The sequence below is a fragment of the Garra rufa genome, chromosome 1 (assembly GCF_049309525.1).
Source record: "Garra rufa chromosome 1, GarRuf1.0, whole genome shotgun sequence".
Lineage (NCBI taxonomy): Eukaryota > Metazoa > Chordata > Actinopteri > Cypriniformes > Cyprinidae > Garra > Garra rufa.
In genome coordinates, this window is record NC_133361.1 from 94264232 (window position 1) to 94286632 (window position 22401).

Genomic DNA, 22401 nt, shown 5'->3' on the forward strand with positions numbered 1-22401 from the left:
ACACTGGGATTCTTGGACTGTTTTTAGGGTATGGACAAATGAACTGTATTCTTTTAACAGAGTTTACCTGTTTTTAGGGTATGGACAAATGAACTGTATTCTTTTAACAGAGTTGACCCTAGTTTTATCGTGTTGTTTTAAAGTCTTTTATGTGAACCTTGTAAATACACCAAATCTATTTAAACCAATTTTCTTTTATGTCTCATTCTTTTAACCACTAGTCATCTCTCACAGTTAAATCTGACACCATTTTAGTCTTGTAACTCGGCTGATAAGGCCGATTGTTACACTTTTATGGGAGACCGCCTGGGAATATCAGGTGCTGTAAGCTTTTGGCTTTTCTTCACTATTTATATAATATGCTGGCTTTTACGGAGGCTAATCTTTAAATAGCCCACTTTTTGGAGCAGCCCTCGATTATGGCCATACCGCGCTGAGAGTGCCCGACCTCGTCTGATCTCGGAAGCTAAGCAGCGTCGGGCCTGGTTAGTACTTGGATTGGAGACCGCCTGGGAATACCAGGTGCTGTAAGCTTTTGCCTTTTCTTCACTATTTATATAATATGCTGGCTTTTACGGAGGCTGATCTTTAAATAGCCCACATTTTGGAGCAGCCCTCGATTATGGCCATACCGCGCTGAGAGCGCCCGACCTCGTCTGATCTCGGAAGCTAAGCAGCGTCGGGCCTTGTTAGTACTTGGATGGGAGACCGCCTGGGAATACCAGGTGCTGTAAGCTTTTGCCTTTTCTTCACTATTTATATAATATGCTGGCTTTTACGGAGGCTGATCTTTAAATAGCCCACTTTTTGGAGCAGCCCTCGCTTATGGCCATACCGCGCTGAGAGCGCCCGATCTCGTCTGATCTCGGAAGCTAAGCAGCGTCGGGCCTGTTTAGTACTTGGATGGGAGACCGCCTGGGAATACCAGGTGCTGTAAGCTTTTGCCTTTTCTTCACTATTTATATAATATGCTGGCTTTTAGAAAGACGTGTTTTACCGCTCTATTTATTACAATCATTTAAATGTATTATAGAGTTTTAAGTGTTTTACATGTTTTTTAGGCCATTTTATTACTCTTAACATTTTAAGTGTATGTGTCTTTAATAAATGGATGGTTGGCCTTTCATGTGACTAGACACATGACAGGAAGCAGGAAGTACAACTGTATAAGAGAGCAGCATGACAAACAAAGGACAGTCACCAAACTGTTGGATTGAGGAGTTGCTAATTTTACAGCTCAACTTTCCATTCACCACCTGCAAACTTTGGATTACACTTTCTGTGGATTGTATATACACTGGTGGACACTCACATTGGACTTATCAACACACTGGGATTCTTGGACTGTTTTTAGGGTATGGACAAATGAACTGTATTCTTTTAACAGAGTTTACCTGTTTTTAGGGTATGGACAAATGAACTGTATTCTTTTAACAGAGTTGACCCTAGTTTTATCGTGTTGTTTTAAAGTCTTTTATGTGAACCTTGTAAATACACCAAATCTATTTAAACCAATTTTCTTTTATGTCTCATTCTTTTAACCACTAGTCATTTCTCACAGTTAAATCTGACACCATTTTAGTCTTGTAACTCGGCTGATAAGGCCGATTGTTACACTTTTATGGGAGACCGCCTGGGAATATCAGGTGCTGTAAGCTTTTGGCTTTTCTTCACTATTTATATAATATGCTGGCTTTTACGGAGGCTAATCTTTAAATAGCCCACTTTTTGGAGCAGCCCTCGATTATGGCCATACCGCGCTGAGAGTGCCCGACCTCGTCTGATCTCGGAAGCTAAGCAGCGTCGGGCCTGGTTAGTACTTGGATTGGAGACCGCCTGGGAATACCAGGTGCTGTAAGCTTTTGCCTTTTCTTCACTATTTATATAATATGCTGGCTTTTACGGAGGCTGATCTTTAAATAGCCCACATTTTGGAGCAGCCCTCGATTATGGCCATACCGCGCTGAGAGCGCCCGACCTCGTCTGATCTCGGAAGCTAAGCAGCGTCGGGCCTTGTTAGTACTTGGATGGGAGACCGCCTGGGAATACCAGGTGCTGTAAGCTTTTGCCTTTTCTTCACTATTTATATAATATGCTGGCTTTTACGGAGGCTGATCTTTAAATAGCCCACTTTTTGGAGCAGCCCTCGCTTATGGCCATACCGCGCTGAGAGCGCCCGATCTCGTCTGATCTCGGAAGCTAAGCAGCGTCGGGCCTGTTTAGTACTTGGATGGGAGACCGCCTGGGAATACCAGGTGCTGTAAGCTTTTGCCTTTTCTTCACTATTTATATAATATGCTGGCTTTTAGAAAGACGTGTTTTACCGCTCTATTTATTACAATCATTTAAATGTATTATAGAGTTTTAAGTGTTTTACATGTTTTTTAGGCCATTTTATTACTCTTAACATTTTAAGTGTATGTGTCTTTAATAAATGGATGGTTGGCCTTTCATGTGACTAGACACATGACAGGAAGCAGGAAGTACAACTGTATAAGAGAGCAGCATGACAAACAAAGGACAGTCACCAAACTGTTGGATTGAGGAGTTGCTAATTTTAGAGCTCAACTTTCCATTCACCACCTGCAAAATTTGGATTACACTTTCTGTGGATTGTATATACACTGGTGGACACTCACATTGGACTTATCAACACACTGGGATTCTTGGACTGTTTTTAGGGTATGGACAAATGAACTGTATTCTTTTAACAGAGTTTACCTGTTTTTAGGGTATGGACAAATGAACTGTATTCTTTTAACAGAGTTGACCCTAGTTTTATCGTGTTGTTTTAAAGTCTTTTATGTGAACCTTGTAAATACACCAAATCTATTTAAACCAATTTTCTTTTATGTCTCATTCTTTTAACCACTAGTCATCTCTCACAGTTAAATCTGACACCATTTTAGTCTTGTAACTCGGCTGATAAGGCCGATTGTTACACTTTTATGGGAGACCGCCTGGGAATATCAGGTGCTGTAAGCTTTTGGCTTTTCTTCACTATTTATATAATATGCTGGCTTTTACGGAGGCTAATCTTTAAATAGCCCACTTTTTGGAGCAGCCCTCGATTATGGCCATACCGCGCTGAGAGCGCCTGACCTCGTCTGATCTCGGAAGCTAAGCAGCGTCGGGCCTTGTTAGTACTTGGATGGGAGACCGCCTGGGAATACCAGGTGCTGTAAGCTTTTGCCTTTTCTTCACTATTTATATAATATGCTGGCTTTTACGGAGGCTGATCTTTAATAGCCCACTTTTTGGAGCAGCCCTCGCTTATGGCCATACCGCGCTGAGAGCGCCCGATCTCGTCTGATCTCGGAAGCTAAGCAGCGTCGGGCCTGTTTAGTACTTGGATGGGAGACCGCCTGGGAATACCAGGTGCTGTAAGCTTTTGCCTTTTCTTCACTATTTATATAATATGCTGGCTTTTAGAAAGACGTGTTTTACCGCTCTATTTATTACAATCATTTAAATGTATTATAGAGTTTTAAGTGTTTTACATGTTTTTTAGGCCATTTTATTACTCTTAACATTTTAAGTGTATGTGTCTTTAATAAATGGATGGTTGGCCTTTCATGTGACTAGACACATGACAGGAAGCAGGAAGTACAACTGTATAAGAGAGCAGCATGACAAACAAAGGACAGTCACCAAACTGTTGGATTGAGGAGTTGCTAATTTTAGAGCTCAACTTTCCATTCACCACCTGCAAAATTTGGATTACACTTTCTGTGGATTGTATATACACTGGTGGACACTCACATTGGACTTATCAACACACTGGGATTCTTGGACTGTTTTTAGGGTATGGACAAATGAACTGTATTCTTTTAACAGAGTTTACCTGTTTTTAGGGTATGGACAAATGAACTGTATTCTTTTAACAGAGTTGACCCTAGTTTTATCGTGTTGTTTTAAAGTCTTTTATGTGAACCTTGTAAATACACCAAATCTATTTAAACCAATTTTCTTTTATGTCTCATTCTTTTAACCACTAGTCATCTCTCACAGTTAAATCTGACCCCATTTTAGTCTTGTAACTCGGCTGATAAGGCCGATTGTTACACTTTTATGGGAGACCGCCTGGGAATATCAGGTGCTGTAAGCTTTTGGCTTTTCTTCACTATTTATATAATATGCTGGCTTTTACGGAGGCTAATCTTTAAATAGCCCACTTTTTGGAGCAGCCCTCGATTATGGCCATACCGCGCTGAGAGCGCCTGACCTCGTCTGATCTCGGAAGCTAAGCAGCGTCGGGCCTTGTTAGTACTTGGATGGGAGACCGCCTGGGAATACCAGGTGCTGTAAGCTTTTGCCTTTTCTTCACTATTTATATAATATGCTGGCTTTTACGGAGGCTGATCTTTAATAGCCCACTTTTTGGAGCAGCCCTCGCTTATGGCCATACCGCGCTGAGAGCGCCCGATCTCGTCTGATCTCGGAAGCTAAGCAGCGTCGGGCCTGTTTAGTACTTGGATGGGAGACCGCCTGGGAATACCAGGTGCTGTAAGCTTTTGCCTTTTCTTCACTATTTATATAATATGCTGGCTTTTAGAAAGACGTGTTTTACCGCTCTATTTATTACAATCATTTAAATGTATTATAGAGTTTTAAGTGTTTTACATGTTTTTTAGGCCATTTTATTACTCTTAACATTTTAAGTGTATGTGTCTTTAATAAATGGATGGTTGGCCTTTCATGTGACTAGACACATGACAGGAAGCAGGAAGTACAACTGTATAAGAGAGCAGCATGACAAACAAAGGACAGTCACCAAACTGTTGGATTGAGGAGTTGCTAATTTTAGAGCTCAACTTTCCATTCACCACCTGCAAAATTTGGATTACACTTTCTGTGGATTGTATATACACTGGTGGACACTCACATTGGACTTATCAACACACTGGGATTCTTGGACTGTTTTTAGGGTATGGACAAATGAACTGTATTCTTTTAACAGAGTTTACCTGTTTTTAGGGTATGGACAAATGAACTGTATTCTTTTAACAGAGTTGACCCTAGTTTTATCGTGTTGTTTTAAAGTCTTTTATGTGAACCTTGTAAATACACCAAATCTATTTAAACCAATTTTCTTTTATGTCTCATTCTTTTAACCACTAGTCATTTCTCACAGTTAAATCTGACACCATTTTAGTCTTGTAACTCGGCTGATAAGGCCGATTGTTACACTTTTATGGGAGACCGCCTGGGAATATCAGGTGCTGTAAGCTTTTGGCTTTTCTTCACTATTTATATAATATGCTGGCTTTTACGGAGGCTAATCTTTAAATAGCCCACTTTTTGGAGCAGCCCTCGATTATGGCCATACCGCGCTGAGAGTGCCCGACCTCGTCTGATCTCGGAAGCTAAGCAGCGTCGGGCCTGGTTAGTACTTGGATTGGAGACCGCCTGGGAATACCAGGTGCTGTAAGCTTTTGCCTTTTCTTCACTATTTATATAATATGCTGGCTTTTACAGAGGCTGATCTTTAAATAGCCCACATTTTGGAGCAGCCCTCGATTATGGCCATACCGCGCTGAGAGCGCCCGACCTCGTCTGATCTCGGAAGCTAAGCAGCGTCGGGCCTTGTTAGTACTTGGATGGGAGACCGCCTGGGAATACCAGGTGCTGTAAGCTTTTGCCTTTTCTTCACTATTTATATAATATGCTGGCTTTTACGGAGGCTGATCTTTAAATAGCCCACTTTTTGGAGCAGCCCTCGCTTATGGCCATACCGCGCTGAGAGCGACCGATCTCGTCTGATCTCGGAAGCTAAGCAGCGTCGGGCCTGTTTAGTACTTGGATGGGAGACCGCCTGGGAATACCAGGTGCTGTAAGCTTTTGCCTTTTCTTCACTATTTATATAATATGCTGGCTTTTAGAAAGACGTGTTTTACCGCTCTATTTATTACAATCATTTAAATGTATTATAGAGTTTTAAGTGTTTTACATGTTTTTTAGGCCATTTTATTACTCTTAACATTTTAAGTGTATGTGTCTTTAATAAATGGATGGTTGGCCTTTCATGTGACTAGACACATGACAGGAAGCAGGAAGTACAACTGTATAAGAGAGCAGCATGACAAACAAAGGACAGTCACCAAACTGTTGGATTGAGGAGTTGCTAATTTTAGAGCTCAACTTTCCATTCACCACCTGCAAAATTTGGATTACACTTTCTGTGGATTGTATATACACTGGTGGACACTCACATTGGACTTATCAACACACTGGGATTCTTGGACTGTTTTTAGGGTATGGACAAATGAACTGTATTCTTTTAACAGAGTTTACCTGTTTTTAGGGTATGGACAAATGAACTGTATTCTTTTAACAGAGTTGACCCTAGTTTTATCGTGTTGTTTTAAAGTCTTTTATGTGAACCTTGTAAATACACCAAATCTATTTAAACCAATTTTCTTTTATGTCTCATTCTTTTAACCACTAGTCATCTCTCACAGTTAAATCTGACACCATTTTAGTCTTGTAACTCGGCTGATAAGGCCGATTGTTACACTTTTATGGGAGACCGCCTGGGAATATCAGGTGCTGTAAGCTTTTGGCTTTTCTTCACTATTTATATAATATGCTGGCTTTTACGGAGGCTAATCTTTAAATAGCCCACTTTTTGGAGCAGCCCTCGATTATGGCCATACCGCGCTGAGAGTGCCCGACCTCGTCTGATCTCGGAAGCTAAGCAGCGTCGGGCCTGGTTAGTACTTGGATTGGAGACCGCCTGGGAATACCAGGTGCTGTAAGCTTTTGCCTTTTCTTCACTATTTATATAATATGCTGGCTTTTACGGAGGCTGATCTTTAAATAGCCCACATTTTGGAGCAGCCCTCGATTATGGCCATACCGCGCTGAGAGCGCCCGACCTCGTCTGATCTCGGAAGCTAAGCAGCGTCGGGCCTTGTTAGTACTTGGATGGGAGACCGCCTGGGAATACCAGGTGCTGTAAGCTTTTGCCTTTTCTTCACTATTTATATAATATGCTGGCTTTTACGGAGGCTGATCTTTAAATAGCCCACTTTTTGGAGCAGCCCTCGCTTATTGCCATACCGCGCTGAGAGCGCCCGATCTCGTCTGATCTCGGAAGCTAAGCAGCGTCGGGCCTGTTTAGTACTTGGATGGGAGACCGCCTGGGAATACCAGGTGCTGTAAGCTTTTGCCTTTTCTTCACTATTTATATAATATGCTGGCTTTTAGAAAGACGTGTTTTACCGCTCTATTTATTACAATCATTTAAATGTATTATAGAGTTTTAAGTGTTTTACATGTTTTTTAGGCCATTTTATTACTCTTAACATTTTAAGTGTATGTGTCTTTAATAAATGGATGGTTGGCCTTTCATGTGACTAGACACATGACAGGAAGCAGGAAGTACAACTGTATAAGAGAGCAGCATGACAAACAAAGGACAGTCACCAAACTGTTGGATTGAGGAGTTGCTAATTTTACAGCTCAACTTTCCATTCACCACCTGCAAACTTTGGATTACACTTTCTGTGGATTGTATATACACTGGTGGACACTCACATTGGACTTATCAACACACTGGGATTCTTGGACTGTTTTTAGGGTATGGACAAATGAACTGTATTCTTTTAACAGAGTTTACCTGTTTTTAGGGTATGGACAAATGAACTGTATTCTTTTAACAGAGTTGACCTAGTTTTATCGTGTTGTTTTAAAGTCTTTTATGTGAACCTTGTAAATACACCAAATCTATTTAAACCAATTTTCTTTTATGTCTCATTCTTTTAACCACTAGTCATCTCTCACAGTTAAATCTGACAACATTTTAGTCTTGTAACTCGGCTGATAAGGCCGATTGTTACACTTTTATGGGAGACCGCCTGGGAATACCAGGTGCTGTAAGCTTTTGCCTTTTCTTCACTATTTATATAATATGCTGGCTTTTACGGAGGCTAATCTTTAAATAGCCCACTTTTTGGAGCAGCCCTCGATTATGGCCATACCGCGCTGAGAGCGCCCGACCTCGTCTGATCTCGGAAGCTAAGCAGCGTCGGGCCTGGTTAGTACTTGGATTGGAGACCGCCTGGGAATACCAGGTGCTGTAAGCTTTTGCCTTTTCTTCACTATTTATATAATATGCTGGCTTTTACGGAGGCTGATCTTTAAATAGCCCACTTTTTGGAGCAGCCCTCGCTTATGGCCATACCGCGCTGAGAGCGCCCGATCTCGTCTGATCTCGGAAGCTAAGCAGCGTCGGGCCTGTTTAGTACTTGGATGGGAGACCGCCTGGGAATACCAGGTGCTGTAAGCTTTTGCCTTTTCTTCACTATTTATATAATATGCTGGCTTTTAGAAAGACGTGTTTTACCGCTCTATTTATTACAATCATTTAAATGTATTATAGAGTTTTAAGTGTTTTACATGTTTTTTAGGCCATTTTATTACTCTTAACATTTTAAGTGTATGTGTCTTTAATAAATGGATGGTTGGCCTGTCATGTGACTAGACACATGACAGGAAGCCGGAAGTACAACTGTATAAGAGAGCAGCATGACAAACAAAGGACAGTCACCAAACTGTTGGATTGAGGAGTTGCTAATTTTAGAGCTCAACTTTCCATTCACCACCTGCAAACTTTGGATTACACTTTCTGTGGATTGTATATACACTGGTGGACACTCACATTGGACTTATCAACACACTGGGATTCTTGGACTGTTTTTAGGGTATGGACAAATGAACTGTATTCTTTTAACAGAGTTTACCTGTTTTTAGGGTATGGACAAATGAACTGTATTCTTTTAACAGAGTTGACCTAGTTTTATCGTGTTGTTTTAAAGTCTTTTATGTGAACCTTGTAAATACACCAAATCTATTTAAACCAATTTTCTTTTATGTCTCATTCTTTTAACCACTAGTCATCTCTCACAGTTAAATCTGACACCATTTTAGTCTTGTAACTCGGCTGATAAGGCCGATTGTTACACTTTTATGGGAGACCGCCTGGGAATATCAGGTGCTGTAAGCTTTTGGCTTTTCTTCACTATTTATATAATATGCTGGCTTTTACGGAGGCTAATCTTTAAATAGCCCACTTTTTGGAGCAGCCCTCGCTTATGGCCATACCGCGCTGAGAGCGCCCGATCTCGTCTGATCTCGGAAGCTAAGCAGCGTCGGGCCTGGTTAGTACTTGGATTGGAGACCGCCTGGGAATACCAGGTGCTGTAAGCTTTTGCCTTTTCTTCACTATTTATATAATATGCTGGCTTTTACGGAGGCTGATCTTTAAATAGCCCACATTTTGGAGCAGCCCTCGATTATGGCCATACCGCGCTGAGAGCGCCTGACCTCGTCTGATCTCGGAAGCTAAGCAGCGTCGGGCCTTGTTAGTACTTGGATGGGAGACCGCCTGGGAATACCAGGTGCTGTAAGCTTTTGCCTTTTCTTCACTATTTATATAATATGCTGGCTTTTACGGAGGCTGATCTTTAAATAGCCCACTTTTTGGAGCAGCCCTCGCTTATGGCCATACCGCGCTGAGAGCGCCCGATCTCGTCTGATCTCGGAAGCTAAGCAGCGTCGGGCCTGTTTAGTACTTGGATGGGAGACCGCCTGGGAATACCAGGTGCTGTAAGCTTTTGCCTTTTCTTCACTATTTATATAATATGCTGGCTTTTAGAAAGACGTGTTTTACCGCTCTATTTATTACAATCATTTAAATGTATTATAGAGTTTTAAGTGTTTTACATGTTTTTTAGGCCATTTTATTACTCTTAACATTTTAAGTGTATGTGTCTTTAATAAATGGATGGTTGGCCTTTCATGTGACTAGACACATGACAGGAAGCAGGAAGTACAACTGTATAAGAGAGCAGCATGACAAACAAAGGACAGTCACCAAACTGTTGGATTGAGGAGTTGCTAATTTTAGAGCTCAACTTTCCATTCACCACCTGCAAAATTTGGATTACACTTTCTGTGGATTGTATATACACTGGTGGACACTCACATTGGACTTATCAACACACTGGGATTCTTGGACTGTTTTTAGGGTATGGACAAATGAACTGTATTCTTTTAACAGAGTTTACCTGTTTTTAGGGTATGGACAAATGAACTGTATTCTTTTAACAGAGTTGACCCTAGTTTTATCGTGTTGTTTTAAAGTCTTTTATGTGAACCTTGTAAATACACCAAATCTATTTAAACCAATTTTCTTTTATGTCTCATTCTTTTAACCACTAGTCATTTCTCACAGTTAAATCTGACACCATTTTAGTCTTGTAACTCGGCTGATAAGGCCGATTGTTACACTTTTATGGGAGACCGCCTGGGAATATCAGGTGCTGTAAGCTTTTGGCTTTTCTTCACTATTTATATAATATGCTGGCTTTTACGGAGGCTAATCTTTAAATAGCCCACTTTTTGGAGCAGCCCTCGATTATGGCCATACCGCGCTGAGAGTGCCCGACCTCGTCTGATCTCGGAAGCTAAGCAGCGTCGGGCCTGGTTAGTACTTGGATTGGAGACCGCCTGGGAATACCAGGTGCTGTAAGCTTTTGCCTTTTCTTCACTATTTATATAATATGCTGGCTTTTACGGAGGCTGATCTTTAAATAGCCCACATTTTGGAGCAGCCCTCGATTATGGCCATACCGCGCTGAGAGCGCCCGACCTCGTCTGATCTCGGAAGCTAAGCAGCGTCGGGCCTTGTTAGTACTTGGATGGGAGACCGCCTGGGAATACCAGGTGCTGTAAGCTTTTGCCTTTTCTTCACTATTTATATAATATGCTGGCTTTTACGGAGGCTGATCTTTAAATAGCCCACTTTTTGGAGCAGCCCTCGCTTATGGCCATACCGCGCTGAGAGCGCCCGATCTCGTCTGATCTCGGAAGCTAAGCAGCGTCGGGCCTGTTTAGTACTTGGATGGGAGACCGCCTGGGAATACCAGGTGCTGTAAGCTTTTGCCTTTTCTTCACTATTTATATAATATGCTGGCTTTTAGAAAGACGTGTTTTACCGCTCTATTTATTACAATCATTTAAATGTATTATAGAGTTTTAAGTGTTTTACATGTTTTTTAGGCCATTTTATTACTCTTAACATTTTAAGTGTATGTGTCTTTAATAAATGGATGGTTGGCCTTTCATGTGACTAGACACATGACAGGAAGCAGGAAGTACAACTGTATAAGAGAGCAGCATGACAAACAAAGGACAGTCACCAAACTGTTGGATTGAGGAGTTGCTAATTTTAGAGCTCAACTTTCCATTCACCACCTGCAAAATTTGGATTACACTTTCTGTGGATTGTATATACACTGGTGGACACTCACATTGGACTTATCAACACACTGGGATTCTTGGACTGTTTTTAGGGTATGGACAAATGAACTGTATTCTTTTAACAGAGTTGACCCTAGTTTTATCGTGTTGTTTTAAAGTCTTTTATGTGAACCTTGTAAATACACCAAATCTATTTAAACCAATTTTCTTTTATGTCTCATTCTTTTAACCACTAGTCATCTCTCACAGTTAAATCTGACACCATTTTAGTCTTGTAACTCGGCTGATAAGGCCGATTGTTACACTTTTATGGGAGACCGCCTGGGAATATCAGGTGCTGTAAGCTTTTGGCTTTTCTTCACTATTTATATAATATGCTGGCTTTTACGGAGGCTAATCTTTAAATAGCCCACTTTTTGGAGCAGCCCTCGATTATGGCCATACCGCGCTGAGAGTGCCCGACCTCGTCTGATCTCGGAAGCTAAGCAGCGTCGGGCCTGGTTAGTACTTGGATTGGAGACCGCCTGGGAATACCAGGTGCTGTAAGCTTTTGCCTTTTCTTCACTATTTATATAATATGCTGGCTTTTACGGAGGCTGATCTTTAAATAGCCCACATTTTGGAGCAGCCCTCGATTATGGCCATACCGCGCTGAGAGCGCCCGACCTCGTCTGATCTCGGAAGCTAAGCAGCGTCGGGCCTTGTTAGTACTTGGATGGGAGACCGCCTGGGAATACCAGGTGCTGTAAGCTTTTGCCTTTTCTTCACTATTTATATAATATGCTGGCTTTTACGGAGGCTGATCTTTAAATAGCCCACTTTTTGGAGCAGCCCTCGCTTATGGCCATACCGCGCTGAGAGCGCCCGATCTCGTCTGATCTCGGAAGCTAAGCAGCGTCGGGCCTGTTTAGTACTTGGATGGGAGACCGCCTGGGAATACCAGGTGCTGTAAGCTTTTGCCTTTTCTTCACTATTTATATAATATGCTGGCTTTTAGAAAGACGTGTTTTACCGCTCTATTTATTACAATCATTTAAATGTATTATAGAGTTTTAAGTGTTTTACATGTTTTTTAGGCCATTTTATTACTCTTAACATTTTAAGTGTATGTGTCTTTAATAAATGGATGGTTGGCCTTTCATGTGACTAGACACATGACAGGAAGCAGGAAGTACAACTGTATAAGAGAGCAGCATGACAAACAAAGGACAGTCACCAAACTGTTGGATTGAGGAGTTGCTAATTTTACAGCTCAACTTTCCATTCACCACCTGCAAACTTTGGATTACACTTTCTGTGGATTGTATATACACTGGTGGACACTCACATTGGACTTATCAACACACTGGGATTCTTGGACTGTTTTTAGGGTATGGACAAATGAACTGTATTCTTTTAACAGAGTTTACCTGTTTTTAGGGTATGGACAAATGAACTGTATTCTTTTAACAGAGTTGACCTAGTTTTATCGTGTTGTTTTAAAGTCTTTTATGTGAACCTTGTAAATACACCAAATCTATTTAAACCAATTTTCTTTTATGTCTCATTCTTTTAACCACTAGTCATCTCTCACAGTTAAATCTGACAACATTTTAGTCTTGTAACTCGGCTGATAAGGCCGATTGTTACACTTTTATGGGAGACCGCCTGGGAATATCAGGTGCTGTAAGCTTTTGGCTTTTCTTCACTATTTATATAATATGCTGGCTTTTACGGAGGCTAATCTTTAAATAGCCCACTTTTTGGAGCAGCCCTCGCTTATGGCCATACCGCGCTGAGAGCGCCCGATCTCGTCTGATCTCGGAAGCTAAGCAGCGTCGGGCCTGGTTAGTACTTGGATTGGAGACCGCCTGGGAATACCAGGTGCTGTAAGCTTTTGCCTTTTCTTCACTATTTATATAATATGCTGGCTTTTACGGAGGCTGATCTTTAAATAGCCCACATTTTGGAGCAGCCCTCGATTATGGCCATACCGCGCTGAGAGCGCCTGACCTCGTCTGATCTCGGAAGCTAAGCAGCGTCGGGCCTTGTTAGTACTTGGATGGGAGACCGCCTGGGAATACCAGGTGCTGTAAGCTTTTGCCTTTTCTTCACTATTTATATAATATGCTGGCTTTTACGGAGGCTGATCTTTAAATAGCCCACTTTTTGGAGCAGCCCTCGCTTATGGCCATACCGCGCTGAGAGCGCCCGATCTCGTCTGATCTCGGAAGCTAAGCAGCGTCGGGCCTGTTTAGTACTTGGATGGGAGACCGCCTGGGAATACCAGGTGCTGTAAGCTTTTGCCTTTTCTTCACTATTTATATAATATGCTGGCTTTTAGAAAGACGTGTTTTACCGCTCTATTTATTACAATCATTTAAATGTATTATAGAGTTTTAAGTGTTTTACATGTTTTTTAGGCCATTTTATTACTCTTAACATTTTAAGTGTATGTGTCTTTAATAAATGGATGGTTGGCCTTTCATGTGACTAGACACATGACAGGAAGCAGGAAGTACAACTGTATAAGAGAGCAGCATGACAAACAAAGGACAGTCACCAAACTGTTGGATTGAGGAGTTGCTAATTTTAGAGCTCAACTTTCCATTCACCACCTGCAAAATTTGGATTACACTTTCTGTGGATTGTATATACACTGGTGGACACTCACATTGGACTTATCAACACACTGGGATTCTTGGACTGTTTTTAGGGTATGGACAAATGAACTGTATTCTTTTAACAGAGTTTACCTGTTTTTAGGGTATGGACAAATGAACTGTATTCTTTTAACAGAGTTGACCCTAGTTTTATCGTGTTGTTTTAAAGTCTTTTATGTGAACCTTGTAAATACACCAAATCTATTTAAACCAATTTTCTTTTATGTCTCATTCTTTTAACCACTAGTCATTTCTCACAGTTAAATCTGACACCATTTTAGTCTTGTAACTCGGCTGATAAGGCCGATTGTTACACTTTTATGGGAGACCGCCTGGGAATATCAGGTGCTGTAAGCTTTTGGCTTTTCTTCACTATTTATATAATATGCTGGCTTTTACGGAGGCTAATCTTTAAATAGCCCACTTTTTGGAGCAGCCCTCGATTATGGCCATACCGCGCTGAGAGTGCCCGACCTCGTCTGATCTCGGAAGCTAAGCAGCGTCGGGCCTGGTTAGTACTTGGATTGGAGACCGCCTGGGAATACCAGGTGCTGTAAGCTTTTGCCTTTTCTTCACTATTTATATAATATGCTGGCTTTTACGGAGGCTGATCTTTAAATAGCCCACATTTTGGAGCAGCCCTCGATTATGGCCATACCGCGCTGAGAGCGCCCGACCTCGTCTGATCTCGGAAGCTAAGCAGCGTCGGGCCTTGTTAGTACTTGGATGGGAGACCGCCTGGGAATACCAGGTGCTGTAAGCTTTTGCCTTTTCTTCACTATTTATATAATATGCTGGCTTTTACGGAGGCTGATCTTTAAATAGCCCACTTTTTGGAGCAGCCCTCGCTTATGGCCATACCGCGCTGAGAGCGCCCGATCTCGTCTGATCTCGGAAGCTAAGCATCGTCGGGCCTGTTTAGTACTTGGATGGGAGACCGCCTGGGAATACCAGGTGCTGTAAGCTTTTGCCTTTTCTTCACTATTTATATAATATGCTGGCTTTTAGAAAGACGTGTTTTACCGCTCTATTTATTACAATCATTTAAATGTATTATAGAGTTTTAAGTGTTTTACATGTTTTTTAGGCCATTTTATTACTCTTAACATTTTAAGTGTATGTGTCTTTAATAAATGGATGGTTGGCCTTTCATGTGACTAGACACATGACAGGAAGCAGGAAGTACAACTGTATAAGAGAGCAGCATGACAAACAAAGGACAGTCACCAAACTGTTGGATTGAGGAGTTGCTAATTTTAGAGCTCAACTTTCCATTCACCACCTGCAAAATTTGGATTACACTTTCTGTGGATTGTATATACACTGGTGGACACTCACATTGGACTTATCAACACACTGGGATTCTTGGACTGTTTTTAGGGTATGGACAAATGAACTGTATTCTTTTAACAGAGTTTACCTGTTTTTAGGGTATGGACAAATGAACTGTATTCTTTTAACAGAGTTGACCCTAGTTTTATCGTGTTGTTTTAAAGTCTTTTATGTGAACCTTGTAAATACACCAAATCTATTTAAACCAATTTTCTTTTATGTCTCATTCTTTTAACCACTAGTCATCTCTCACAGTTAAATCTGACACCATTTTAGTCTTGTAACTCGGCTGATAAGGCCGATTGTTACACTTTTATGGGAGACCGCCTGGGAATATCAGGTGCTGTAAGCTTTTGGCTTTTCTTCACTATTTATATAATATGCTGGCTTTTACGGAGGCTAATCTTTAAATAGCCCACTTTTTGGAGCAGCCCTCGATTATGGCCATACCGCGCTGAGAGCGGCTGACCTCGTCTGATCTCGGAAGCTAAGCAGCGTCGGGCCTTGTTAGTACTTGGATGGGAGACCGCCTGGGAATACCAGGTGCTGTAAGCTTTTGCCTTTTCTTCACTATTTATATAATATGCTGGCTTTTACGGAGGCTGATCTTTAAATAGCCCACTTTTTGGAGCAGCCCTCGCTTATGGCCATACCGCGCTGAGAGCGCCCGATCTCGTCTGATCTCGGAAGCTAAGCAGCGTCGGGCCTGTTTAGTACTTGGATGGGAGACCGCCTGGGAATACCAGGTGCTGTAAGCTTTTGCCTTTTCTTCACTATTTATATAATATGCTGGCTTTTAGAAAGACGTGTTTTACCGCTCTATTTATTACAATCATTTAAATGTATTATAGAGTTTTAAGTGTTTTACATGTTTTTTAGGCCATTTTATTACTCTTAACATTTTAAGTGTATGTGTCTTTAATAAATGGATGGTTGGCCTTTCATGTGACTAGACACATGACAGGAAGCAGGAAGTACAACTGTATAAGAGAGCAGCATGACAAACAAAGGACAGTCACCAAACTGTTGGATTGAGGAGTTGCTAATTTTAGAGCTCAACTTTCCATTCACCACCTGCAAAATTTGGATTACACTTTCTGTGGATTGTATATACACTGGTGGACACTCACATTGGACTTATCAACACACTGGGATTCTTGGACTGTTTTTAGGGTATGGACAAATGAACTGTATTCTTTTAACAGAGTTTACCTGTTTTTAGGGTATGGACAAATGAACTGTATTCTTTTAACAGAGTTGACCCTAGTTTTATCGTGTTGTTTTAAAGTCTTTTATGTGAACCTTGTAAATACACCAAATCTATTTAAACCAATTTTCTTTTATGTCTCATTCTTTTAACCACTAGTCATTTCTCACAGTTAAATCTGACACCATTTTAGTCTTGTAACTCGGCTGATAAGGCCGATTGTTACACTTTTATGGGAGACCGCCTGGGAATATCAGGTGCTGTAAGCTTTTGGCTTTTCTTCACTATTTATATAATATGCTGGCTTTTACGGAGGCTAATCTTTAAATAGCCCACTTTTTGGAGCAGCCCTCGATTATGGCCATACCGCGCTGAGAGTGCCCGACCTCGTCTGATCTCGGAAGCTAAGCAGCGTCGGGCCTGGTTAGTACTTGGATTGGAGACCGCCTGGGAATACCAGGTGCTGTAAGCTTTTGCCTTTTCTTCACTATTTATATAATATGCTGGCTTTTACGGAGGCTGATCTTTAAATAGCCCACATTTTGGAGCAGCCCTCGATTATGGCCATACCGCGCTGAGAGCGCCCGACCTCGTCTGATCTCGGAAGCTAAGCAGCGTCGGGCCTTGTTAGTACTTGGATGGGAGACCGCCTGGGAATACCAGGTGCTGTAAGCTTTTGCCTTTTCTTCACTATTTATATAATATGCTGGCTTTTACGGAGGCTGATCTTTAAATAGCCCACTTTTTGGAGCAGCCCTCGCTTATGGCCATACCGCGCTGAGAGCGCCCGATCTCGTCTGATCTCGGAAGCTAAGCAGCGTCGGGCCTGTTTAGTACTTGGATGGGAGACCGCCTGGGAATACCAGGTGCTGTAAGCTTTTGCCTTTTCTTCACTATTTATATAATATGCTGGCTTTTAGAAAGACGTGTTTTACCGCTCTATTTATTACAATCATTTAAATGTATTATAGAGTTTTAAGTGTTTTACATGTTTTTTAGGCCATTTTATTACTCTTAACATTTTAAGTGTATGTGTCTTTAATAAATGGATGGTTGGCCTTTCATGTGACTAGACACATGACAGGAAGCAGGAAGTACAACTGTATAAGAGAGCAGCATGACAAACAAAGGACAGTCACCAAACTGTTGGATTGAGGAGTTGCTAATTTTAGAGCTCAACTTTCCATTCACCACCTGCAAAATTTGGATTACACTTTCTGTGGATTGTATATACACTGGTGGACACTCACATTGGACTTATCAACACACTGGGATTCTTGGACTGTTTTTAGGGTATGGACAAATGAACTGTATTCTTTTAACAGAGTTTACCTGTTTTTAGGGTATGGACAAATGAACTGTATTCTTTTAACAGAGTTGACCCTAGTTTTATCGTGTTGTTTTAAAGTCTTTTATGTGAACCTTGTAAATACACCAAATCTATTTAAACCAATTTTCTTTTATGTCTCATTCTTTTAACCACTAGTCATCTCTCACAGTTAAATCTGACACCATTTTAGTCTTGTAACTCGGCTGATAAGGCCGATTGTTACACTTTTATGGGAGACCGCCTGGGAATATCAGGTGCTGTAAGCTTTTGGCTTTTCTTCACTATTTATATAATATGCTGGCTTTTACGGAGGCTAATCTTTAAATAGCCCACTTTTTGGAGCAGCCCTCGATTATGGCCATACCGCGCTGAGAGTGCCCGACCTCGTCTGATCTCGGAAGCTAAGCAGCGTCGGGCCTGGTTAGTACTTGGATTGGAGACCGCCTGGGAATACCAGGTGCTGTAAGCTTTTGCCTTTTCTTCACTATTTATATAATATGCTGGCTTTTACGGAGGCTGATCTTTAAATAGCCCACATTTTGGAGCAGCCCTCGATTATGGCCATACCGCGCTGAGAGCGCCCGACCTCGTCTGATCTCGGAAGCTAAGCAGCGTCGGGCCTTGTTAGTACTTGGATGGGAGACCGCCTGGGAATACCAGGTGCTGTAAGCTTTTGCCTTTTCTTCACTATTTATATAATATGCTGGCTTTTACGGAGGCTGATCTTTAAATAGCCCACTTTTTGGAGCAGCCCTCGCTTATGGCCATACCGCGCTGAGAGCGCCCGATCTCGTCTGATCTCGGAAGCTAAGCAGCGTCGGGCCTGTTTAGTACTTGGATGGGAGACCGCCTGGGAATACCAGGTGCTGTAAGCTTTTGCCTTTTCTTCACTATTTATATAATATGCTGGCTTTTAGAAAGACGTGTTTTACCGCTCTATTTATTACAATCATTTAAATGTATTATAGAGTTTTAAGTGTTTTACATGTTTTTTAGGCCATTTTATTACTCTTAACATTTTAAGTGTATGTGTCTTTAATAAATGGATGGTTGGCCTTTCATGTGACTAGACACATGACAGGAAGCAGGAAGTACAACTGTATAAGAGAGCAGCATGACAAACAAAGGACAGTCACCAAACTGTTGGATTGAGGAGTTGCTAATTTTACAGCTCAACTTTCCATTCACCACCTGCAAACTTTGGATTACACTTTCTGTGGATTGTATATACACTGGTGGACACTCACATTGGACTTATCAACACACTGGGATTCTTGGACTGTTTTTAGGGTATGGACAAATGAACTGTATTCTTTTAACAGAGTTTACCTGTTTTTAGGGTATGGACAAATGAACTGTATTCTTTTAACAGAGTTGACCTAGTTTTATCGTGTTGTTTTAAAGTCTTTTATGTGAACCTTGTAAATACACCAAATCTATTTAAACCAATTTTCTTTTATGTCTCATTCTTTTAACCACTAGTCATCTCTCACAGTTAAATCTGACAACATTTTAGTCTTGTAACTCGGCTGATAAGGCCGATTGTTACACTTTTATGGGAGACCGCCTGGGAATACCAGGTGCTGTAAGCTTTTGCCTTTTCTTCACTATTTATATAATATGCTGGCTTTTACGGAGGCTAATCTTTAAATAGCCCACTTTTTGGAGCAGCCCTCGATTATGGCCATACCGCGCTGAGAGCGCCCGACCTCGTCTGATCTCGGAAGCTAAGCAGCGTCGGGCCTGGTTAGTACTTGGATTGGAGACCGCCTGGGAATACCAGGTGCTGTAAGCTTTTGCCTTTTCTTCACTATTTATATAATATGCTGGCTTTTACGGAGGCTGATCTTTAAATAGCCCACTTTTTGGAGCAGCCCTCGCTTATGGCCATACCGCGCTGAGAGCGCCCGATCTCGTCTGATCTCGGAAGCTAAGCAGCGTCGGGCCTGGTTAGTACTTGGATGGGAGACCGCCTGGGAATACCAGGTGCTGTAAGCTTTTGCCTTTTCTTCACTATTTATATAATATGCTGGCTTTTAGAAAGACGTGTTTTACCGCTCTATTTATTACAATCATTTAAATGTATTATAGAGTTTTAAGTGTTTTACATGTTTTTTAGGCCATTTTATTACTCTTAACATTTTAAGTGTATGTGTCTTTAATAAATGGATGGTTGGCCTGTCATGTGACTAGACACATGACAGGAAGCCGGAAGTACAACTGTATAAGAGAGCAGCATGACAAACAAAGGACAGTCACCAAACTGTTGGATTGAGGAGTTGCTAATTTTAGAGCTCAACTTTCCATTCACCACCTGCAAACTTTGGATTACACTTTCTGTGGATTGTATATACACTGGTGGACACTCACATTGGACTTATCAACACACTGGGATTCTTGGACTGTTTTTAGGGTATGGACAAATGAACTGTATTCTTTTAACAGAGTTTACCTGTTTTTAGGGTATGGACAAATGAACTGTATTCTTTTAACAGAGTTGACCTAGTTTTATCGTGTTGTTTTAAAGTCTTTTATGTGAACCTTGTAAATACACCAAATCTATTTAAACCAATTTTCTTTTATGTCTCATTCTTTTAACCACTAGTCATCTCTCACAGTTAAATCTGACACCATTTTAGTCTTGTAACTCGGCTGATAAGGCCGATTGTTACACTTTTATGGGAGACCGCCTGGGAATATCAGGTGCTGTAAGCTTTTGGCTTTTCTTCACTATTTATATAATATGCTGGCTTTTACGGAGGCTAATCTTTAAATAGCCCACTTTTTGGAGCAGCCCTCGCTTATGGCCATACCGCGCTGAGAGCGCCCGATCTCGTCTGATCTCGGAAGCTAAGCAGCGTCGGGCCTGGTTAGTACTTGGATTGGAGACCGCCTGGGAATACCAGGTGCTGTAAGCTTTTGCCTTTTCTTCACTATTTATATAATATGCTGGCTTTTACGGAGGCTGATCTTTAAATAGCCCACATTTTGGAGCAGCCCTCGATTATGGCCATACCGCGCTGAGAGCGCCTGACCTCGTCTGATCTCGGAAGCTAAGCAGCGTCGGGCCTTGTTAGTACTTGGATGGGAGACCGCCTGGGAATACCAGGTGCTGTAAGCTTTTGCCTTTTCTTCACTATTTATATAATATGCTGGCTTTTACGGAGGCTGATCTTTAAATAGCCCACTTTTTGGAGCAGCCCTCGCTTATGGCCATACCGCGCTGAGAGCGCCCGATCTCGTCTGATCTCGGAAGCTAAGCAGCGTCGGGCCTGTTTAGTACTTGGATGGGAGACCGCCTGGGAATACCAGGTGCTGTAAGCTTTTGCCTTTTCTTCACTATTTATATAATATGCTGGCTTTTAGAAAGACGTGTTTTACCGCTCTATTTATTACAATCATTTAAATGTATTATAGAGTTTTAAGTGTTTTACATGTTTTTTAGGCCATTTTATTACTCTTAACATTTTAAGTGTATGTGTCTTTAATAAATGGATGGTTGGCCTTTCATGTGACTAGACACATGACAGGAAGCAGGAAGTACAACTGTATAAGAGAGCAGCATGACAAACAAAGGACAGTCACCAAACTGTTGGATTGAGGAGTTGCTAATTTTAGAGCTCAACTTTCCATTCACCACCTGCAAAATTTGGATTACACTTTCTGTGGATTGTATATACACTGGTGGACACTCACATTGGACTTATCAACACACTGGGATTCTTGGACTGTTTTTAGGGTATGGACAAATGAACTGTATTCTTTTAACAGAGTTTACCTGTTTTTAGGGTATGGACAAATGAACTGTATTCTTTTAACAGAGTTGACCCTAGTTTTATCGTGTTGTTTTAAAGTCTTTTATGTGAACCTTGTAAATACACCAAATCTATTTAAACCAATTTTCTTTTATGTCTCATTCTTTTAACCACTAGTCATTTCTCACAGTTAAATCTGACACCATTTTAGTCTTGTAACTCGGCTGATAAGGCCGATTGTTACACTTTTATGGGAGACCGCCTGGGAATATCAGGTGCTGTAAGCTTTTGGCTTTTCTTCACTATTTATATAATATGCTGGCTTTTACGGAGGCTAATCTTTAAATAGCCCACTTTTTGGAGCAGCCCTCGATTATGGCCATACCGCGCTGAGAGTGCCCGACCTCGTCTGATCTCGGAAGCTAAGCAGCGTCGGGCCTGGTTAGTACTTGGATTGGAGACCGCCTGGGAATACCAGGTGCTGTAAGCTTTTGCCTTTTCTTCACTATTTATATAATATGCTGGCTTTTACGGAGGCTGATCTTTAAATAGCCCACATTTTGGAGCAGCCCTCGATTATGGCCATACCGCGCTGAGAGCGCCCGACCTCGTCTGATCTCGGAAGCTAAGCAGCGTCGGGCCTTGTTAGTACTTGGATGGGAGACCGCCTGGGAATACCAGGTGCTGTAAGCTTTTGCCTTTTCTTCACTATTTATATAATATGCTGGCTTTTACGGAGGCTGATCTTTAAATAGCCCACTTTTTGGAGCAGCCCTCGCTTATGGCCATACCGCGCTGAGAGCGCCCGATCTCGTCTGATCTCGGAAGCTAAGCAGCGTCGGGCCTGTTTAGTACTTGGATGGGAGACCG

General features: G+C 41.6%; 48 non-coding genes and 1 pseudogene across 48 annotated transcripts in view; all 49 read left to right on the forward strand.

Annotated features, from left to right (window-relative positions):
• Positions 1–415: 415 nt before the first annotated feature.
• LOC141345445 (5S ribosomal RNA) lies at positions 416–534 on the forward strand. Its single transcript, XR_012357016.1, has one exon. It is a non-coding gene; the product is annotated as a 5S ribosomal RNA (ribosomal RNA).
• An 84-nt stretch (positions 535–618) lies between these two features.
• LOC141319295 (5S ribosomal RNA) lies at positions 619–737 on the forward strand. Its single transcript, XR_012353559.1, has one exon. It is a non-coding gene; the product is annotated as a 5S ribosomal RNA (ribosomal RNA).
• An 84-nt stretch (positions 738–821) lies between these two features.
• LOC141309067 (5S ribosomal RNA) lies at positions 822–940 on the forward strand. Its single transcript, XR_012347270.1, has one exon. It is a non-coding gene; the product is annotated as a 5S ribosomal RNA (ribosomal RNA).
• Positions 941–1742: 802 nt separating this feature from the next.
• On the forward strand, positions 1743–1861 carry LOC141345451 (5S ribosomal RNA). Its single transcript, XR_012357017.1, has one exon. It is a non-coding gene; the product is annotated as a 5S ribosomal RNA (ribosomal RNA).
• An 84-nt stretch (positions 1862–1945) lies between these two features.
• LOC141319296 (5S ribosomal RNA) lies at positions 1946–2064 on the forward strand. Its single transcript, XR_012353560.1, has one exon. It is a non-coding gene; the product is annotated as a 5S ribosomal RNA (ribosomal RNA).
• Positions 2065–2148: 84 nt separating this feature from the next.
• LOC141309078 (5S ribosomal RNA) lies at positions 2149–2267 on the forward strand. The gene has a single exon (XR_012347271.1). It is a non-coding gene; the product is annotated as a 5S ribosomal RNA (ribosomal RNA).
• Positions 2268–3069: 802 nt separating this feature from the next.
• LOC141345030 (5S ribosomal RNA) lies at positions 3070–3188 on the forward strand. Its single transcript, XR_012356902.1, has one exon. It is a non-coding gene; the product is annotated as a 5S ribosomal RNA (ribosomal RNA).
• An 83-nt stretch (positions 3189–3271) lies between these two features.
• Positions 3272–3390, forward strand: LOC141309089 (5S ribosomal RNA). The gene has a single exon (XR_012347272.1). It is a non-coding gene; the product is annotated as a 5S ribosomal RNA (ribosomal RNA).
• An 802-nt stretch (positions 3391–4192) lies between these two features.
• On the forward strand, positions 4193–4311 carry LOC141345039 (5S ribosomal RNA). The gene has a single exon (XR_012356909.1). It is a non-coding gene; the product is annotated as a 5S ribosomal RNA (ribosomal RNA).
• Positions 4312–4394: 83 nt separating this feature from the next.
• LOC141309100 (5S ribosomal RNA) lies at positions 4395–4513 on the forward strand. Its single transcript, XR_012347273.1, has one exon. It is a non-coding gene; the product is annotated as a 5S ribosomal RNA (ribosomal RNA).
• Positions 4514–5315: 802 nt separating this feature from the next.
• Positions 5316–5434, forward strand: LOC141345459 (5S ribosomal RNA). The gene has a single exon (XR_012357018.1). It is a non-coding gene; the product is annotated as a 5S ribosomal RNA (ribosomal RNA).
• Positions 5435–5518: 84 nt separating this feature from the next.
• On the forward strand, positions 5519–5637 carry LOC141319297 (5S ribosomal RNA). The gene has a single exon (XR_012353561.1). It is a non-coding gene; the product is annotated as a 5S ribosomal RNA (ribosomal RNA).
• An 84-nt stretch (positions 5638–5721) lies between these two features.
• On the forward strand, positions 5722–5840 carry LOC141318459 (5S ribosomal RNA). Its single transcript, XR_012352775.1, has one exon. It is a non-coding gene; the product is annotated as a 5S ribosomal RNA (ribosomal RNA).
• Positions 5841–6642: 802 nt separating this feature from the next.
• On the forward strand, positions 6643–6761 carry LOC141345466 (5S ribosomal RNA). The gene has a single exon (XR_012357020.1). It is a non-coding gene; the product is annotated as a 5S ribosomal RNA (ribosomal RNA).
• Positions 6762–6845: 84 nt separating this feature from the next.
• LOC141319298 (5S ribosomal RNA) lies at positions 6846–6964 on the forward strand. Its single transcript, XR_012353562.1, has one exon. It is a non-coding gene; the product is annotated as a 5S ribosomal RNA (ribosomal RNA).
• An 84-nt stretch (positions 6965–7048) lies between these two features.
• Positions 7049–7167, forward strand: LOC141317990 (5S ribosomal RNA). Its single transcript, XR_012352334.1, has one exon. It is a non-coding gene; the product is annotated as a 5S ribosomal RNA (ribosomal RNA).
• An 801-nt stretch (positions 7168–7968) lies between these two features.
• Positions 7969–8087, forward strand: LOC141319412 (5S ribosomal RNA). Its single transcript, XR_012353670.1, has one exon. It is a non-coding gene; the product is annotated as a 5S ribosomal RNA (ribosomal RNA).
• An 84-nt stretch (positions 8088–8171) lies between these two features.
• On the forward strand, positions 8172–8290 carry LOC141309123 (5S ribosomal RNA). Its single transcript, XR_012347275.1, has one exon. It is a non-coding gene; the product is annotated as a 5S ribosomal RNA (ribosomal RNA).
• An 801-nt stretch (positions 8291–9091) lies between these two features.
• LOC141318163 (5S ribosomal RNA) lies at positions 9092–9210 on the forward strand. The gene has a single exon (XR_012352495.1). It is a non-coding gene; the product is annotated as a 5S ribosomal RNA (ribosomal RNA).
• Positions 9211–9294: 84 nt separating this feature from the next.
• LOC141345062 (5S ribosomal RNA) lies at positions 9295–9413 on the forward strand. The gene has a single exon (XR_012356926.1). It is a non-coding gene; the product is annotated as a 5S ribosomal RNA (ribosomal RNA).
• Positions 9414–9497: 84 nt separating this feature from the next.
• On the forward strand, positions 9498–9616 carry LOC141309134 (5S ribosomal RNA). The gene has a single exon (XR_012347276.1). It is a non-coding gene; the product is annotated as a 5S ribosomal RNA (ribosomal RNA).
• Positions 9617–10418: 802 nt separating this feature from the next.
• LOC141345474 (5S ribosomal RNA) lies at positions 10419–10537 on the forward strand. Its single transcript, XR_012357021.1, has one exon. It is a non-coding gene; the product is annotated as a 5S ribosomal RNA (ribosomal RNA).
• An 84-nt stretch (positions 10538–10621) lies between these two features.
• Positions 10622–10740, forward strand: LOC141319299 (5S ribosomal RNA). Its single transcript, XR_012353563.1, has one exon. It is a non-coding gene; the product is annotated as a 5S ribosomal RNA (ribosomal RNA).
• Positions 10741–10824: 84 nt separating this feature from the next.
• LOC141309145 (5S ribosomal RNA) lies at positions 10825–10943 on the forward strand. Its single transcript, XR_012347277.1, has one exon. It is a non-coding gene; the product is annotated as a 5S ribosomal RNA (ribosomal RNA).
• Positions 10944–11695: 752 nt separating this feature from the next.
• Positions 11696–11814, forward strand: LOC141345481 (5S ribosomal RNA). Its single transcript, XR_012357023.1, has one exon. It is a non-coding gene; the product is annotated as a 5S ribosomal RNA (ribosomal RNA).
• An 84-nt stretch (positions 11815–11898) lies between these two features.
• Positions 11899–12017, forward strand: LOC141319300 (5S ribosomal RNA). Its single transcript, XR_012353564.1, has one exon. It is a non-coding gene; the product is annotated as a 5S ribosomal RNA (ribosomal RNA).
• Positions 12018–12101: 84 nt separating this feature from the next.
• LOC141309156 (5S ribosomal RNA) lies at positions 12102–12220 on the forward strand. The gene has a single exon (XR_012347278.1). It is a non-coding gene; the product is annotated as a 5S ribosomal RNA (ribosomal RNA).
• An 801-nt stretch (positions 12221–13021) lies between these two features.
• Positions 13022–13140, forward strand: LOC141318164 (5S ribosomal RNA). Its single transcript, XR_012352496.1, has one exon. It is a non-coding gene; the product is annotated as a 5S ribosomal RNA (ribosomal RNA).
• Positions 13141–13224: 84 nt separating this feature from the next.
• Positions 13225–13343, forward strand: LOC141345073 (5S ribosomal RNA). The gene has a single exon (XR_012356928.1). It is a non-coding gene; the product is annotated as a 5S ribosomal RNA (ribosomal RNA).
• An 84-nt stretch (positions 13344–13427) lies between these two features.
• Positions 13428–13546, forward strand: LOC141309167 (5S ribosomal RNA). Its single transcript, XR_012347279.1, has one exon. It is a non-coding gene; the product is annotated as a 5S ribosomal RNA (ribosomal RNA).
• An 802-nt stretch (positions 13547–14348) lies between these two features.
• LOC141345487 (5S ribosomal RNA) lies at positions 14349–14467 on the forward strand. Its single transcript, XR_012357024.1, has one exon. It is a non-coding gene; the product is annotated as a 5S ribosomal RNA (ribosomal RNA).
• Positions 14468–14551: 84 nt separating this feature from the next.
• LOC141319301 (5S ribosomal RNA) lies at positions 14552–14670 on the forward strand. The gene has a single exon (XR_012353565.1). It is a non-coding gene; the product is annotated as a 5S ribosomal RNA (ribosomal RNA).
• An 84-nt stretch (positions 14671–14754) lies between these two features.
• Positions 14755–14873, forward strand: LOC141318354 (5S ribosomal RNA). The gene has a single exon (XR_012352674.1). It is a non-coding gene; the product is annotated as a 5S ribosomal RNA (ribosomal RNA).
• An 802-nt stretch (positions 14874–15675) lies between these two features.
• Positions 15676–15794, forward strand: LOC141346472 (5S ribosomal RNA; annotated as a pseudogene).
• An 84-nt stretch (positions 15795–15878) lies between these two features.
• Positions 15879–15997, forward strand: LOC141309178 (5S ribosomal RNA). Its single transcript, XR_012347280.1, has one exon. It is a non-coding gene; the product is annotated as a 5S ribosomal RNA (ribosomal RNA).
• Positions 15998–16799: 802 nt separating this feature from the next.
• Positions 16800–16918, forward strand: LOC141345499 (5S ribosomal RNA). Its single transcript, XR_012357026.1, has one exon. It is a non-coding gene; the product is annotated as a 5S ribosomal RNA (ribosomal RNA).
• An 84-nt stretch (positions 16919–17002) lies between these two features.
• LOC141319302 (5S ribosomal RNA) lies at positions 17003–17121 on the forward strand. The gene has a single exon (XR_012353566.1). It is a non-coding gene; the product is annotated as a 5S ribosomal RNA (ribosomal RNA).
• An 84-nt stretch (positions 17122–17205) lies between these two features.
• LOC141309189 (5S ribosomal RNA) lies at positions 17206–17324 on the forward strand. Its single transcript, XR_012347281.1, has one exon. It is a non-coding gene; the product is annotated as a 5S ribosomal RNA (ribosomal RNA).
• Positions 17325–18126: 802 nt separating this feature from the next.
• LOC141345502 (5S ribosomal RNA) lies at positions 18127–18245 on the forward strand. The gene has a single exon (XR_012357027.1). It is a non-coding gene; the product is annotated as a 5S ribosomal RNA (ribosomal RNA).
• Positions 18246–18329: 84 nt separating this feature from the next.
• LOC141319303 (5S ribosomal RNA) lies at positions 18330–18448 on the forward strand. Its single transcript, XR_012353567.1, has one exon. It is a non-coding gene; the product is annotated as a 5S ribosomal RNA (ribosomal RNA).
• An 84-nt stretch (positions 18449–18532) lies between these two features.
• On the forward strand, positions 18533–18651 carry LOC141309200 (5S ribosomal RNA). The gene has a single exon (XR_012347282.1). It is a non-coding gene; the product is annotated as a 5S ribosomal RNA (ribosomal RNA).
• Positions 18652–19452: 801 nt separating this feature from the next.
• On the forward strand, positions 19453–19571 carry LOC141319413 (5S ribosomal RNA). Its single transcript, XR_012353671.1, has one exon. It is a non-coding gene; the product is annotated as a 5S ribosomal RNA (ribosomal RNA).
• An 84-nt stretch (positions 19572–19655) lies between these two features.
• Positions 19656–19774, forward strand: LOC141292358 (5S ribosomal RNA). The gene has a single exon (XR_012340499.1). It is a non-coding gene; the product is annotated as a 5S ribosomal RNA (ribosomal RNA).
• Positions 19775–20575: 801 nt separating this feature from the next.
• Positions 20576–20694, forward strand: LOC141318165 (5S ribosomal RNA). The gene has a single exon (XR_012352497.1). It is a non-coding gene; the product is annotated as a 5S ribosomal RNA (ribosomal RNA).
• An 84-nt stretch (positions 20695–20778) lies between these two features.
• On the forward strand, positions 20779–20897 carry LOC141345082 (5S ribosomal RNA). Its single transcript, XR_012356930.1, has one exon. It is a non-coding gene; the product is annotated as a 5S ribosomal RNA (ribosomal RNA).
• An 84-nt stretch (positions 20898–20981) lies between these two features.
• Positions 20982–21100, forward strand: LOC141309211 (5S ribosomal RNA). The gene has a single exon (XR_012347283.1). It is a non-coding gene; the product is annotated as a 5S ribosomal RNA (ribosomal RNA).
• Positions 21101–21902: 802 nt separating this feature from the next.
• Positions 21903–22021, forward strand: LOC141345508 (5S ribosomal RNA). Its single transcript, XR_012357028.1, has one exon. It is a non-coding gene; the product is annotated as a 5S ribosomal RNA (ribosomal RNA).
• Positions 22022–22105: 84 nt separating this feature from the next.
• On the forward strand, positions 22106–22224 carry LOC141319304 (5S ribosomal RNA). Its single transcript, XR_012353568.1, has one exon. It is a non-coding gene; the product is annotated as a 5S ribosomal RNA (ribosomal RNA).
• Positions 22225–22308: 84 nt separating this feature from the next.
• Positions 22309–22401, forward strand: part of LOC141309222 (5S ribosomal RNA) — a 119-nt gene continuing 26 nt past the window's right edge. Inside the window, exon 1 of the ribosomal RNA XR_012347284.1 lies at positions 22309–22401. This exon is cut by the window's right edge and continues 26 nt beyond it. This is a non-coding gene — a ribosomal RNA (5S ribosomal RNA).